The sequence below is a fragment of the Artibeus jamaicensis genome, unplaced genomic scaffold, assembly GCF_021234435.1.
Source record: "Artibeus jamaicensis isolate MK-2021 breed Jamaican fruit bat unplaced genomic scaffold, CSHL_Jam_final contig_3192, whole genome shotgun sequence".
Classification (NCBI taxonomy): Eukaryota; Metazoa; Chordata; class Mammalia; order Chiroptera; family Phyllostomidae; genus Artibeus; species Artibeus jamaicensis.
Window position 1 is genome coordinate 115,595 of NW_026521748.1, and position 15,893 is coordinate 131,487.

A 15,893-nucleotide genomic window follows, 5' to 3' on the forward strand; every position below is an offset into this window, starting at 1 on the left:
AGGAGAAATTCTCACGTTCCTTTTCTCCCCTGAGGATTTCTCAGCAGGAAATTTGGTTTCCACCTTTGTAAACCAGACTCCGAAGAGACGCTTCTCCAAAGTGCAGGGGATGTGGATAGCTGGGCACACTCAGGAAACCTTCTTTTACCAGGTGACTCCAGCCTGGAGCTGCTGCGTGACTCTAGCACTCCCCACCTCCAATTCACGGCGCTTCGGGCTGGAGGGCGGGGCCTGCTGGGCCCAGCTTTCCGGCTCCGGCCAGTCTCCTCCTAGCACTGACCCGCCAAGGCCGTGCTCTGGAGGGTGGGGCGGTGGGACGGCTCACCCTTTGCGGTTTCCTCCCTTAGCCCTCCCAACTGCCCCGCTCGTCATAGTCCTGACCCAGAGGATTCAGCTTTCAGCTTTCCGCCTCTAGTGAGCGGTCTGGTAAGCGCGCTACTGCGGTTGACTGGGGCGGGGGCCCAGGAGGGGTACGAGGAGTGTGAAGCCCAAAGGGGAGCCCCGAGCGCTTGAGGGCGGCCAAGGGTAGGGGAAGTGTCGGAGCTGCATCGGGAACAGGTTTGCGCAGGAGATAGAGTAAACGTTGGGTGGGAAGACCTCCAAGGGGACTCTGGGGCCGGGCGGGGGCACATCGGGGGTCCCAGGCTTGGGGAGCATGGATCATAATGTAAACGGCGGGAGCGGGGATCCAGTGCCCACAACCCAGAGTTGTGGGAGCTCAGAGTAGGGACACGCGGCTGAGAGGTAGGTACTCGATAGGTAAACCTAGAAGATAGGAAGGACGCTTGCACCTGGGAAAGGAGCCAGATTGGGGCCAGAGGCTGGTTAGCTGAGGTGCTGGATGGGGTACCTAGTACGGGAGGGACACCAGGGCCCAAGGCGGGAGCGTTGCCTGCGGGTTGTGGGTGCAGGGGCGTGCTGGAGAGGGGTCCAACAGCATGGAGGTGGTGGCAGGTCCTGTTCCAAGGTTCGGTCCCCCACATTGTTTACCCCACTCATCTGGTGTATGGGCCTACTCGACCTGCTCCCCATGTAAATTCTCCAGCTTCCTCCCCAGCTGATCAGAGACTTCTCTGGTGGGTCCAGCAATGCATTTTTTTTAGTGGGTACTCTAGGTGATTCTGAGGCTGCAGTAGTTTAAGAACCACTTATCTAAAACATTGGAGCTTGGGGCAGTTTGAACTGGAGATTGGGACCAGCCAGATGTCCTGTGATGCAAATGAATTATTCCTTGCAATCTTCATAAATCTTATGAAGTAGGTGTTGTTATCTCCATTTAACACAGAAATTTAGCTTCACCAAGGACACACATCTCTGAAAGGGTGAAAGTGAGATTCCAATCCTTGGGACAGGCTGCAAAGCTCTCCCACTGAATCAGGTCACCTGTAAAGCCCAGAGAACTGAGGCCTCACAGCATCTTGAGCCACCCCCACACCCCAGAGTTTTGAGGAATGGCTCTGCCTCCCACCAGTGCCAGAGCACTGGGGTGCCCAAAGATCTGGGAGCCAAGGCTGGCTTGCTCTGCCCTGAGTATCCCGTTGGGTGAGACAGTGCCACAGTCCTAGGTCTGATCCCAACAGACTTCCTGTGAAGCATCTAGAACAGTGACCTTGCAAACTTTATCTGACTGGGACTTCCCCTGCAGATAGGGAGGAGGGGGGTGGGCACTCTCTGGTTTTCTTTTGCTACTTTCATGTCCACCTGAGTACCTGTCATTGCTGAGTTCTCCCCTCAGCTTTTCCTGAATCTGTAAAATCCTGTGGAAAAAGTTTTACTGGCAGCTGAGTGGAGTAAGCCCACCATTTCATTCCTTGCCTGAAACTGTCTGAGATCAGTTGTCAAGGATGACAAGAGAAGGCAAAAAAATGACTTATACTGAAAATAGGGATGGAAAGAGATACACATTTTATTAAACAAAAAATAAAAAATAGCATCTAGCCCTGGCTGGTGTGGCTGATTTGGTTGGAGCACGCTCTGGTGAACCGAAAGCTCACAGGTTCGACTCCTGGTCAGGGCACATGCCTGGGTTAGGTGTTGGGGCACTTGTGAGAGCATCCTATTGATGTTTCCCTCACATTGATGTTTCCATCCCTCTCTCTTTCCCTCCCTTCTCCTCTCTCTATAAATCAATAAGCATATCCTCAGGTGAGAATAAAAAGAACCCAGCATCTAGACATACTGTATGAGAACGCATGTGTGCGTTCGTGTGTAGTTTGGAAGGATATACAATAGACTGAAATTAGTAATTTTGGAGCAGTAAAATTGCCGTGATTTAAACTTCTGTATTTATACCTTTTTGTATTGTCTAAATTATATTTTTATGACTATGTTGCTTTTGTAATGAAAAACAAGTTATTTTTATTTTGGAAAGTTTTGATTATCCTTCAAGAGTAGAATAGATGAATGAGTTGTCATATTATACAGTAATATATTTTATATAGCAAAAAATAAAAATAGATTCAGCAATATGGCTGAATCTCACAAACATAATGTCAAGTGAAATAAACAAGACATGTAAAGAAAGTATGGAGTGTGATATTTGTGATCCAAACTGCAGAGTATGCAAAACACTGCTATATTATTTAGGGCTATACTCATTGTATTAAGGTACAAATCACATATCATAAAATTCATCCTTTAAAAATATATAATTCACCCTGGCTGGAGTGGCTCAGTGGATTGAGGGCCAGACTGCCGAAGCAGAGGGTCAGTGGTTTGATTCCCAGTCAGGACACATGCCTGGGTTGCAGGCCAGGTTCCCCGGTGTGGGGAGCACAAGAGGCAACCCCACATTGATGTTTCTCTCTCTGTCTTTCTCCCTCCCTGCCCCTCTGTCTAAAAACAAATAAATAAAATCTTAAAAAAGTGTATAATTCAAAGGAACAGAAGATACATGTTCACAAGAAGATTTTCACATGAATATTCATAGCATTATTTAGAATGTCCAAAAAGTGAAAACAATCTAAATGCCCATTGTTTAATAAATGGATGAACAAAATGTGGTCTATGCATACAATGAAATATTATTTGGACAGTAAGAGGAGTGAAGTACTGATTCATACAACAACATGGTTAGACTTTAAAAACATTATGCTAAGTTGTATCTTAATGTGGTTTTGATTTACATTTTCCTAACAACTAATAGTGAGCATTTCATAATGTGTTCATTGGCCATTGTTTATCTTAGGAGATATATCTACTCAATTATTTTGCCAATATTTATTTAGTTTTATTTTTCCCAAATATATTTTATTGATTATGTTATCACAATTGTCCCATTTCTTCTCTTCATTCCCCTCCACCCTGCACACCCTCTCCCTCCCACATTTCCCCCCTTTAGTTCATGTCCATGTGTCTTAAGTTCTGTAGCTTTTACATTTCCCCTACTATTCTTGCCCTCCCCCTGTCTATTTTCTGCTTGCCATCTATGCTACTTACTCTCTGTACCTTTCCCCCCTCCCCTCCTCCCACTCCCCTGTTGCTAACCCTCCATGTGATCTCCATCTGTGGTTCTGTTCCTGTTCTAGCTGTTTCCTTAGTTTGTTTTTATTTAGGTGATTGTTAGTAATTGTGAGTTTGCTGTCATTTCAGTATACATGTTTTTTATCTTCTTTTTCTTAGATAAGTCCCTTTCACATTTCATATAATAAGGGCTTGGTGATGATGGATTCCTTCAACTTGACCTTATCTGGGAAGCACTTTATCTGCCCTTCCATTCTAAATGAAAGCTTTGCTGGATAGAGCAATCTTGGATGTAGGTCCTTGTCTTTCATGACTTGGAACACTTCTTTCCAGCCCCTTCTTGCCTACAAAGTCTCTTTTGAGAAATCAACTGACAGTCTGATGGGAACTCCTTTGTAGGTAACTGCCTCCTTATCTCTTGTTGCTTCTAGGATTCTCTCCTTCATTTTCATCTTAGCTAATGTTCTTATGATGTGCCTTGGTGTGTTCCTCATTGACTACAAGTTCTTTGGGACTGTCTGAGCTTCCTGGACTTCCTGGAAGTCTATTTCCTTTGCCAGATTGGGGAAGTTCTCCTTTATTATTTGTTCAAGTAACTTTTCCACTTGTTGCTCTTCCTCTTCCCCTTCTGATAACCCTATAATTTGGATGTTGGAATGTTTAAAGATGTCTGGGAGGTTCCTAAGCCTCTCCTCATTTTTTGGAATTCTTGTTTCTTCCTTCTTTTCTGTTTGGTTGTTTCTTTCTTCCTTCTGGTCCACTGCATTGATTTGAGTCCGTTTCCTTCCCATTACTATTGGTTCCCTGTGCATTTCCCTTTATTTCACTTAGTGTAGCCTTCATTTGTTCATCTAATTTGTGACTTAAATCAACCAGTTTTGTGAGCATCCTGATCAGCAGTGTTTTGAACTGTCCATCTGATAGGTTGGCTATCTATTTGTCTTTTAGAAGTATTGGCTCTGGGGCTTTGAGCTGTTTTTCTGCTTGAGCCATAATGTTTTGGTCTGTTCTCACCTATTATGTATGAGGGGCTGAGCCTTCGGTGTTCACCAGGGTGGGGCAACCCAAGTCACTGGGTTGTGACACTGTATGTGGGGATGCGATCAGAGAGGGAAAAAATGGTGCTTTGCTCCCCTCTCTGTTGCACCTCAGCCTCTTCCACCGCTTCCCCCAAGCAAATTGGGTTTTTCTGATGCTGATTCCTATATAAGTGGGCTTGTATGTGTTTTAGGTTCCTGCGGGTTTCTCCAGTGAAGTTTCTTGTGGGGGTGGGAGACTCTCCCTGTGCCTCAACCCCCACAAGTATTTTCTATGGGTGTTTTGAGGCTTTATTTCCCGGCAGTGCTAGGACCCTGGGTTGCGAGATTTGTCTCCCTCCCCAGTTACTGCTTGTGAATGTGAGACCTCTGCAAGGTCAGCCAGCCACTTTGCACACCGTGCCCTACGTCTCAATCGCCGCCTCACTAGGTCTGTCCTTTGGCACCCCATGCCCGGGGTCTTCTAGCCACCGCCCGGGTGCCTAGGGTCTGCCTGGTACCTCCTTGTTCGCCCTTTTGCTGCCTTGCCCACTCTGGGTGCCTTGTGCTCTGGTGTCACCACTTCCTGTGCCCCGACCCTTCTCTGCTCCACTGCCCGACTGCGCCCTGCCTGCGGGTCTGGATGAATGTGTCTATTTTAACTCCTTGGTTGTTGGACTTTCATGCAGTTTAATTTTCTTTCAGTTTTGGTTGTTACTTTGTTTCTGAATTGTTGTTGTCCTTATGTCAATTGTTTGAGGAGGCACAGTGTGTCTACCTACACCTCCATCTTGGCCAGAAGTCCTTTTATTTTGCCAATTTTTAAATTGGATTTATTGTTGAGTTGTTAAGTGTTTTTTTATAGAGTCTATATACTAGGTCCTTGTCAGATATGTGATTGGCAAATAGTCTTTCTTATTCTGTGGGTTGTCTTTTCACTTTCTTGATAATGTCCTTTGAAATACAAAACTTTTAAGTTTTGATCAGGTTTTGGTTGTTTGTATTTTAGATATATCTAAGAAACTATAACCCAATACAAAAATCATGAAAATTTATATATTCAAAGAGTTGTATAGTTTTAGCTCTTAGGTTTAGGTCTTTGATCTATTGTGAATTAGTTATTGTATGTGGTTTGAGGTAGGGGTCCACATTTTTTTTCTTTTGCATATACATATCTAGTTGTCTGTTTGTTGAAGAGGGTATTCTTTTCCCATTGAATGGTCTTGGGTTGTTGCTGAAAATCAATTGACTTTAAGTGCACAGGTTTATGGACTCTTAATTCTATTTTCTTGATTTATATTTCTGTTCTTATGCCAGAACCATACTGTCTTGATTACTATAGCTTCATACTTACCGTATTTTGCTGTATATAGTGAGCAGTTTTTTGCTCAAATTTTTTTGGAAAAATAAGGATGCACATTATACATGGGTAGTACTAATTCCATATCTAATAAATTGTTTTTAATTATTCTATTTATGCTTATGTGTTAAAAGTGTAATTCTAGAAATTAATAACAATAACCCTATGCAAAATAATACCCTGGAATATAATAAACAAGTTTGTTTCTAAATATAAATAAATAAATAATTGAATTAAAAAATTACAATGAAGATTTTTTTCCTGAAAGTTTGGGCCAAAAACATAGGTGCACACTATACACAAGAGTGTATTATACATGGCAAAATATGGTAAGTTTTGAAATCATGAAGTGTTTGTTCTCCAACTTTGTTCTGTTTTTCTAAGATTGTTTAGGATTCTGGATCACTTGTATTTCCATATATATTTTTTCGGTTCACCTTGTCATTTCTTCAAAAAAAAAAAGGCCATCAGAATTTTAATAGGGATTGCATTGAATCTGTATATCAATTTCAGGAGTATTGCAATCTTAAGAGTATTGTCTTCCAATTTATGAACACAGAGTACCTTTCCATGTATTAGGTTTATAAATTATTCTTTCAACAATATATTTTGTTTTTAGGGTAAAAGTTTTTCAGTATTTTATGACATTTTTATTGAATATTTTGGTTTTTTTTAATGCTTTTGCTGATACAGTTGTTTTCCTAGTTTAATTTTTTGTATGTTGCCAATATATAGACATAAAATTTGGGGGTTTTGTATTGATCTTTATATCCTACAATCTTGCTGAGCTTACTAGCTGTAATAATTGTCTCGTGTGTGTGTGTGTATGTATTCCTTAGGACTTTCTATGTACAAGATCATGTCTGTAAATGTAGTTTTATTTCTTCCTTTCCCACTTGGATACCTTGCCTTTTATTCCATTGCCTTATTGAACTCTGCGGGTTAGAACCTCAAGTACAACGTCTAATAGAAGTGGCAAAGACAGGTATCCTTGTCTTGTTCCTAATCATAGGGGGAATACTTTTAATCTTTCACTATTGAGTATGTTAACTGGATTTCTCATGGATGTTCTTTACCAGGTTGAGATACTTTCTCTTCCTAGTTTTTTAGTGTTTTTATCATGAAAGAGTATTGGATATTGCCAATGCCTTTTCTAAGTCTATTGAGCTGATCATGTTTTCCCACCCATTATTCTATTAGTATGGTGTATTACATTGATTGATTTTCATGTACTGAACTAACCTTGTATTCCTGGGATAAATTCCATTTGGTCATATTGTATAACCTCTTTAATATGTCATTGCATTCAGATGGTTAGTGTTTTATTGAAGATATTTGTGTCTAGATTCATAGACATGTTGGTCTGTATTTTTCTTCCTTGGGTTTTCTTTGTCTGATTTTAGTATCAGGGTAATACTAGCCTCATAGAACAAGTTGGGAAGTGTTCCCTCCTGCTGTACTTTTTGGGGAGAGTTTGTGAAGGGCTAGTCTTAATTCTTCAGATTTGGTAGACTTTACCAGTGAAGCCATCTGACTTGGACCTTTCTTCATAAGAATATTTTTATTACTAATTCAAGTTTTTCAATGTTATAGGTCTATTTAAAAATTTAAATTTCTTGAGTTAGTTTTGTTTGTGTGATTCTAAGAATTTGTCCATTTCATCTAGGTTTTCTAATTTGTTGATGTAGTTATTCATAGTATTTTCTCATAATCATTTTTATATTTGTAAATTTAGAAGTAGTGGACCCTCTTAAGTATTTGAATCTTATCTTTTTATTTCTTTGTCAACTTAGGTAAAGTTTTGTCAATTTTGTCAGTTTTTCCAAAGGTCCAACTTTTGGTTTTGTTGATTTTCTCTACTGTTTTCTATTCCCTATTCCACTTATCACTACCACCACTCTTATCTTTATTACTTCCTGCCCTCTAATCTTTTGTTTGTTCTTTGTCATGATTTGAAAAGTTGATTAAGTTGAGCTCTTCTTTTCTAATATTGGCATTTTACAGCTGTAAATTTCTTTCTAAGCACTGAGTTCACAGGCCCTGGGAGTTTGGATATGCTGTGTTTTTATTTTTATTCAATGCAAATATTTTTCTGATTTCTCTTATGATTTTTTCTTTGATCCATTAATTATTTAAGAGCATATTGATTAAAAAATATGTGAATATCCCACACTTACATTTGTTATTTATTTCTCATTTCAATCCATTGTAATTAGAGAACATACTTTGTATGATTTAAATCCTTTCAAATTTGGGACTTTTTTAAAAAAAGTGATACTTTTATCTTTTTAAAAAGATTTTATTTATTTACCTTTAGAGAGGGGGAAGAGGAGAGAAAGAGGAAGAGAAACATCATCGTGTGGTTGCCTCTTGAGCACACCCTACAGGGGACCTGGTCTGCAACCCAGGTCCCCTGTAGGGACTCAAACTGGTGACCCTTTGGTTCTCAGGCTGTTACACAATCCAGTAAGCCACACAAGCCAGGGCTTGTTTTTGTTTTTTTCCCCTCTGATATAGGGTCTGTCTTGGAGAATGTTTCATATACATTTATAAGAATGTGTATTCTGCTGTTACTGAGTAGAGTGTTCCATAGATGTCTGTTTGATCTAATTAGCTTATGGAATTTTTCAAGTCATCCATTTTCTTACATATTTTTTGTCTAATTGTTCTATTCATTATTGAAAGTGTAGTATTGAAGTCTGCAGCTATTATAAAGACATTGAATTGTCTTTTTCTACCTTCAATTCTGCCAGGTTTTTCTTCATGTATTTTATGGCTATATTATTAGGTGTATATATACTTATAATTGCTGTGTCTTCTTGGTATGTTGAACCTTTAATCATTTCCATATGTTTTTCTTTTTAATGACAATTTTGTCCTAGTATCTCTTTTGCCTGATATTAATAAAGCATTCCAGCTCTCTTTGGTTATTGCTATCATGGTATATCTTTTTTTCTTTTTCTGTTTTTCATAGCATAGCTTTCAAAATCCTTTTACTTTCAACCCATCCACTTATGTTAATGTTATTACTTATAAGACAGGATTTATAAGTCCCATAATGCCATTTGTTTTCCATGTTTTATGTTTTTTTCTGTTCTTTAACCCCCATTACTGTCTTCTTTTGAATTAGATTTGTATTTATCTAATGTATCATTGATCTAGTATATCATTTTTATTCTTTTGTCCTTTTAAATATATATATATATATATATATATATATATATACATACATATATGTTATATTCTTAGTGGTTGCTGTTAGGATTATAATTAGTACCTTAGTTTATAACATTCTAACTCAAATTAATAGCAACTTAATTTCACTAGTATATAAAACTTTGCTCCTGGTCAGCTCTATATACTTTCCCTTTATACTCTTATGGTCATATAAATAGCACCATTATGCATTATGTGCCCATTAACACTTATTTTTAATTACTGTGTTATGATGTTGTCTTTAAATGAAATATGAGAAAAAAGTTAACAAAAATGCATTTATATGGTTTTTGTATTTGCCTGTGTAATATCTGTATATTGCTCTTTATTTCTTTATGTGGATTTGAAGTACTGTCTAGATCCTTTTATTTCACCCTGAGAAGTACCCTTTGCTGTGTTAATGACATATTCTCTCAGTTTTTGTTTGTCCAAAAATCTCTTAATTTCTCCTTCATATTTGAAATATATTTTTGCTGCTTATAGAACTCTTATTTGACAGCATTGTTCTTTGAGCACTTCATGTATATCCTCTCATTGCCGTGGCCTCCATGGTTTCTCATGAAAAAAAGAGCTATTAACCTTATTTAGGATTCCATGTATATATGATGAGTTATTTTTCCTTGCTTTAAAAATTATCTCTTTGTCTTTGCCTTCTGACAGTTTGATAATGATGTATCTTAGTGTGGATCTCTTTAAAATTTATCCTACTTAAAATTTGTTGAGGGCTTGAATTAGTAAATTTTAAAATCAGATTTGAGAAGCTTTTGCACATTATGTTTTCAAATATTCTTTTGGACCCGTTTAGTCTCATCTCCCTTTTCGAGACCCCCGTTACATGTATACGGGTATGTTGATGGTATCTTACAGGTCAGAGAACTTGTTCATTTTTCTTTTTGTTCTTTTGATTGCATAACCTCTGTTCATTTATTTTTCAGTTAAACGATTCTTTTTTTAAAAATTATTTATTTATTTATTTATCTTTAGAGGGGAAGGAGATAGGGAGAGAAACATCAATGTATGGTTATCTCTAGTGTGTCCCCTGCTGGGAACTGGCCTGCAGGGAACTGGCTTGCAACCCAGGCGTGTGCCCTGACTGGGAATTGAACCTCGATCCTCTGGTTCGCTGGCCTGCGCTCAATCCACTGAGCTGCACCAGCCAGGGCCAGTTAAACAAGTCTTTATTCTCTTTGTGCAGATCAGCTGTTGAGCTCGTCTAGGGAATTTTACATTTCAGCTATTCTATTTTACAAGTCCAGAATTTTTATTTGGTTCTTTTAAAAATAAATTTTTGTTGATATTCTCTATTTGGTTAAACTTCATTTTCATACTTTAGTTTTTTTTATACATGGTTTCTCAAGGGTTTTTTTTGTCTTTTTAAAAATTTAATTACTGTTCAAATACAGTTTTCTGTCTTTTACTCCCATCCCACCCCACCCTCCCCATGCTCCCCCCTCCCTCCCATTTCCACCCTCCTTAGTTGTTGTCCATGTGTCCTTTATACTAGTTCCTGTAAATCCCTCCCTTTTTTCCCCTTAAATTCTCTCCTCTCCCTCCTCTGGTCACTGTCCCCCTATTCTCTGTTTCAGTGTCTTTGTTTTTATTTTGCTTGCTTGTTTGTTTTTTAGCTTCCTGTTAAAGGTGAGATCATGTGGTATTTGTCTTTCAACACCTGGCTTATTTCACTCAGCATAATGCTTTCCAGTTCCATCCATGCTGTTGCAAAGGGTAGGAGCTCTTTCTTTCTTTCTGCTGCATAGAATTCCATTGTGTATATGTACCACAATTTTTGGATCCATTCATTTACTGATGGGCACCTAGGTTGCTTCCAGCTCTTGGCTATTGTAAAATGTGCTGCTATGAACATTGGGGTGCTTAGGTTCTTTTGGATTGGTGTGTTAGGGTTCTTACGGATATAATCCTAGCAGTGGAATTGCTGGGTTAAAAGGCAGGTCCATTTTTATTTTCCTGAGAAAATTCCATACTATTTTCCACAGTGGTTGTACCAGTCTGCAATCCCTCCAACAATGTATTAGGGTCCCCTCTTCTCTACAACCTCTCCAACACTTGTTGTTTATTCATTTGTTCATGATGGCCATTTTGATTGCTGTAAAGTAGTATCTCCTTATGGTTTTAATTTGCATCTCTCTGATAGCTAGAGATATTGACCATCTTTTCATGTGTCTCTGGATCTTCTGAATATCCTCCTTGGAGAAATGTCTGTCCAAGTCCTTTGCCCACTTTTTAATTGGGCTGCTTGCCTTCTTTTTTTTTTAAATTTTATTTAGTTATTTTTCAAGTACAGTTTTTTGTCTATTTTTCCCATCCCAGCCTCCCCCGCCCCTTGCTCCCCACCTCCCTCCCATTTCCACCCCCCTTAGTTCTCGTCCCTGTGTCCTTCCTATTTGTTCCTCCAAATCCCTCCCCCTTTTTCCCCTTAACTTCCCTTCCTTCTCCCCTCTGGTCACTATCCCCTTGTTCTACATTTCAGTGTCTTTGTTTTTTTTTTTTTCTGCTTGCTTGTTTGTTTTGTTGTTTAGCTTCCTGTTAAAGGTGAGATCATATGGTATTTGTCTTTCAGCACCTGGCCTATTTCACTCAGCATAATGCTTTCCAGTTCCATCCATGTTGTTGCAAAGGGTAGTAGCTCCTTCTTTCTCTCTGCTGCATACAATTCCATTGTGTATATGTACCACATTTTTTTCATCCATTCATTTACTGATGGGCACCTAGGTTGCTTCCAACTCTTGACTATTGTAAATTGTGCTGCTATGAACATTGTGGTGCATAGGTTCTTTGATATTGATGTTTTAGGATTCTTAGGATATAATCCCAGCAGTGGAAGTGCTGGGTCAAAAGGCAGGTCGATTTTTATTTTTCTGAGAAGATTCCATACTGTTTTCCATAATGGTTGTACCAGTCTGCACTCCCACCAACAGTGAACTAAGGACCCCTTTTCCCCACAACCTCTCCAACATTTGTTGTTTGTTGCTTTATTTATGATAGCCATCCTGACTGGTATAAAGTGGTATCTCATTGTGGTTTTAATTTGCATCTCTCTGATAGCTAACGATATTGACCATCTCTTCATGTGTCTCTGAATGTTCTGTATGTCCTCCTTGGAGAAGTGTCTGTTCAAGTACTTTTCCCATTTTTTAATTGGGTTGGGTGTCTTCTTAGAGTGGAGTCGTGTAAGTTCTTTGTATATTTTGGAGATTAAACCTTTGTCTGAGGTATCATTGGCAAATATGTTTTCCCATACAGTTGGTTCTCTTTTTATACTGTTTTCTTTAGCCATGCAAAAGCTTTTAATTTTGATGAGTTCCCATTTGTTAATTCTTTTCTTTATGTCCCTTGCTCTAGGGGACATATCAGTAAAAATGTTGCTGTGTGAAATGTCTGAGATTTTCCTGCCGATGTTCTCCTCTAGGACTTTAATGGTGTCACAGCTTAAATTTAAGTCTTTTATCCACCTCAAATTTATTTGGTGTATGGTGTAAGTTGATGCTCAAGTTTCACTTTTTTTGCACGTAGCTGTCCAGTTCTCCCAAAACCATTTGTTGAAGAGGCTATCTTTACTCTTTTTTATGTTACTGTACCCCTTGTCAAATATTAATTGACTGTAGAGAGTTGGATTTATTTCTGGGCTCTATGTTCTGTTCCATTTGTCCATGTGCCTGTTTTTATACCAGTACCAGGCTGTTTTGATTACAGTGGCCTTGTAATACAGCTTGATATCAGGTATTGTGATTCCTCTGACTTTGTTCTTCTTTCTCAAAATTGCAGCTGCTATTCAGGGTAATTTATGGTTCCATATAAATTTTTTATGTGTTTGTTCTATGTCTGTGAAGTATGTCATTACCAATGACATACTTATTGTATGTCTTAAAGTACCACTTTAATAAGTATTGCATTGAATGTGTAAATTGCTTTGGGTAGTATGGACATTTTGATGATGTTAATTCTTCCAATCCGTGAACATGGTATATGTTTCCATTTGTTTGTGTCTTCCTTGATTTCTTTCTTCAGTGTTGTGTAGTGTCCTGCATACAGGTCTTTTACATCTTTGGTTAGGTTTATTCCTAGGTATTTTATTTTATTTTATTTTTTTGCTCTATCAAATGGGATTTTTTTCTTGATTTCTGCTTCTGCTGTTTCATTGTTAGCATACAAAAATACCTTTGATTTCTGGATATTGACTTTGTATCCTGCTGTTTTACCAAAGTCATTTATTAGGTAGAGCAGTTTTTTGGTAGAATCTATAGTATTTTCCATGTACACTGTCATATCATCTACAAACAATGCCAGTTTTGTTTCCTCCGTTCCGATTTGGATGCCTTTTATTTCCTTTTCTTGTCTAATCGCTGTGGCTAAAACTTCCAATACTATATTGAATAGAAGTGCTGCAAGTGGACAACCTTGTCTTGTTCCTGGTCTTAGTGGGAAAGATTTTAGTTTTTGCCTACTGAGTATGATGTTGGCTGTAGGTCTCTGATATATGGCCTTTATTATATTGAGGAATGCTCTCTCTATTCCGATGTTGCTGAGTGTTTTTATCATGAATGGGTGTTGTACCTTATCAAAAGCTTTTTCAGCATCTATTGATATGATCATGTGATTTTTATCTTTGCTTTTGTTTATATGATGTATTACATTTACTGATTTGTGAATACTGAACCATCCTTGCATCCCTGGGATGAATCCCACTTGGTCATGGTGTATGATCTTTTTAATGTATTGTTGGATGCAGTTTGCCAATATTTTGTTGAGGATTTTAGCGTCTATCTTCATCAGTGATATTGGCCTGAAGTTTTCTTTCTTGGTTGTATCTTAATCTGGTTTTGGGATTAGGATGATGCTGGCTTCATAAAAGGAGTTTGGGGACTTCCGCCAAGATGGAGGCATGGGTGGATGTACCATGCCTTCTCACACAACCAAGTTTAGAGACAACTCAATATTATCAACAGAAAACACAGCCAGAACACAGAAAATTGAACTTTTCGGAAGTCCTTTAACAACAAATTCTTCAGCCTGACCGGTAAGGGGCGAATCCAGCGGCTGGTGAAGCGGGGTTGCACAGGAAAACTCGGTCAGACGGACTCAGGCGTGGAATCCAGACACGCGGAATCCGGGCGCAGGGTTATACCTAGTGAGCGACCGGGCGAGAGACCAGCATCATAACCCAGCGACTCTGAGTGGCCCGGCCCAGGTGAACCACCTAAGGCGCTGATCCTCTCCCAGCTGTGAGAAACAGCAGAGGGGGTCGCCATTTTCCCGCTCTGACCACACCTCCACATACAGCGTCACAACCCAGCCACCTGCGAGTCCAAGGCGCCGCTTCTCACACTTAAAGGGCCAGAACAGACCAAAAATGTAGCAAGAAGATCTCAAAGCCCCAGAGCCCGTAGATCTAAGCGATGAAGAAATAGCAAAACTCTCAGATGTACAGTTTAAAACACTGGTCATCAGGATCCTCACAGAACTGGTTGATTATACCAACAAATTAGAGAAACATATGAAGGCGAAACTAATTGAAATGAATGGAATTGCACAGGACACCAATAGCAATGAAAAGGAAACTGAGACTCAAATCAATGGAGTGGACCAGAAGAAAGCAAATAATAGCCAAACAGAAAAGAGTCAAGAAGCAAGAATTCAAAGAAATGAGGAGAGTCTTAGGAACCTCCAGGACATCTTTAAACGCTCCAACATCCGAATTATAGGGGTACCAGAAGGGGGAAAGGCACAGCCACCAGTGGAAAACTTATTTGAACAAATAATAAAGGAGAATTTCCCCAATCTGGCAAAGGAAATAGACTTCCAGGAAATCCAGGAAGCTCAGAGAGTCCCAAAGAAGTTGGACCCAAGAAGGAACACACCAAGGCACATCATCATTACATTAGCCAAGATTAAAATGAAGGAGAGAATCCTAGAAGCAGCAAGAGCTAAGGGGACAGTCACCTACAAAGGAGTCCCCATCAGACTGTCAGCAGATTTCTCAAAAGAGACCTTCCAGGCAAGAAGGGGCTGGAAAGAGGTATTCCAAGTCATGAAATCCAAAGACTACAACCAAGATTGCTCTATCCAGCAAAACTTTCATTTAGAATGGAAGGACAGATAAGGTGCTTCTCAGATAAGATCAAATTCAAGGAGTTCATCATCACCAAGCCCTTATTATATGAAATGTTAAAGGGACTTATCTAAGAAAAAGAAATTAAAGAAACATGAACAGTGAAAGGACAACAAACTCACAGTTATTAACAACCACACCTAAAACGAAAGCAAACTAAAAGGACAGCTAGATCAGGAGTGGAAACATAGAAATGAAGATCTCAAGGAGGGTTAGCAACAGGGGAGTGGGAGGAGGAGAAGGGGGAGGAGGTACAGAAAATAAGTAGCATAGACAGTAGATAGAAAATAGATGGGGGGGCAAGAATAGCATGGGAAATATAGAATCTAAAGGACTTGAGACACATGGTCATAAACTAAAGGGGGGGTAATGGTGGGGATGGGGGGTAGGGTGGAGGGGAATGAAAGGGGGAATAGAATAACTGTAACAGCATAATGAATAAAAATCAAAAAAAAAAGAGTTTGGGAGTTTTCCATCATTTTGGATTATTTGGAATAGGCTGTGAGGAATAGGGGTTAGCTCTTCCTTAAATGCTTTGTAGAATTCTCCTGTGAAACCATCTGGTCCAGGGCTTTTGTGCTTTAGTAGATTTTTGATTACTGCTTCAATTTCATTTGCTGTTATTGGTCTGTTCAGGTTTTCTGCTTCTTTTTCATTGAGTTTTAGAAGATTATATTTTTCTAGAAATTTGTCCATTTCACCTAAGTTTTCA

At 39.1% G+C, this 15,893-nt stretch overlaps 1 protein-coding gene across 4 annotated transcripts in view; it reads left to right on the top strand.

The window, feature by feature from the left end:
- The first annotated feature begins 272 nt into the window (after window positions 1-272).
- SLC41A3 (solute carrier family 41 member 3) overlaps window positions 273-15,893 on the top strand; it is a 104,233-nt gene continuing 88,612 nt past the window's right edge. For 3 of the 4 annotated variants that reach the window (XM_037153063.2, XM_037153071.2, XM_037153054.2), the window contains exon 1: window positions 273-426. The gene's annotated coding sequence lies outside the window, so the exon portion shown is untranslated. The remainder of the gene's footprint in view (window positions 427-15,893) is intronic. The other variant, XM_037153045.2, reaches the window with a different exon arrangement.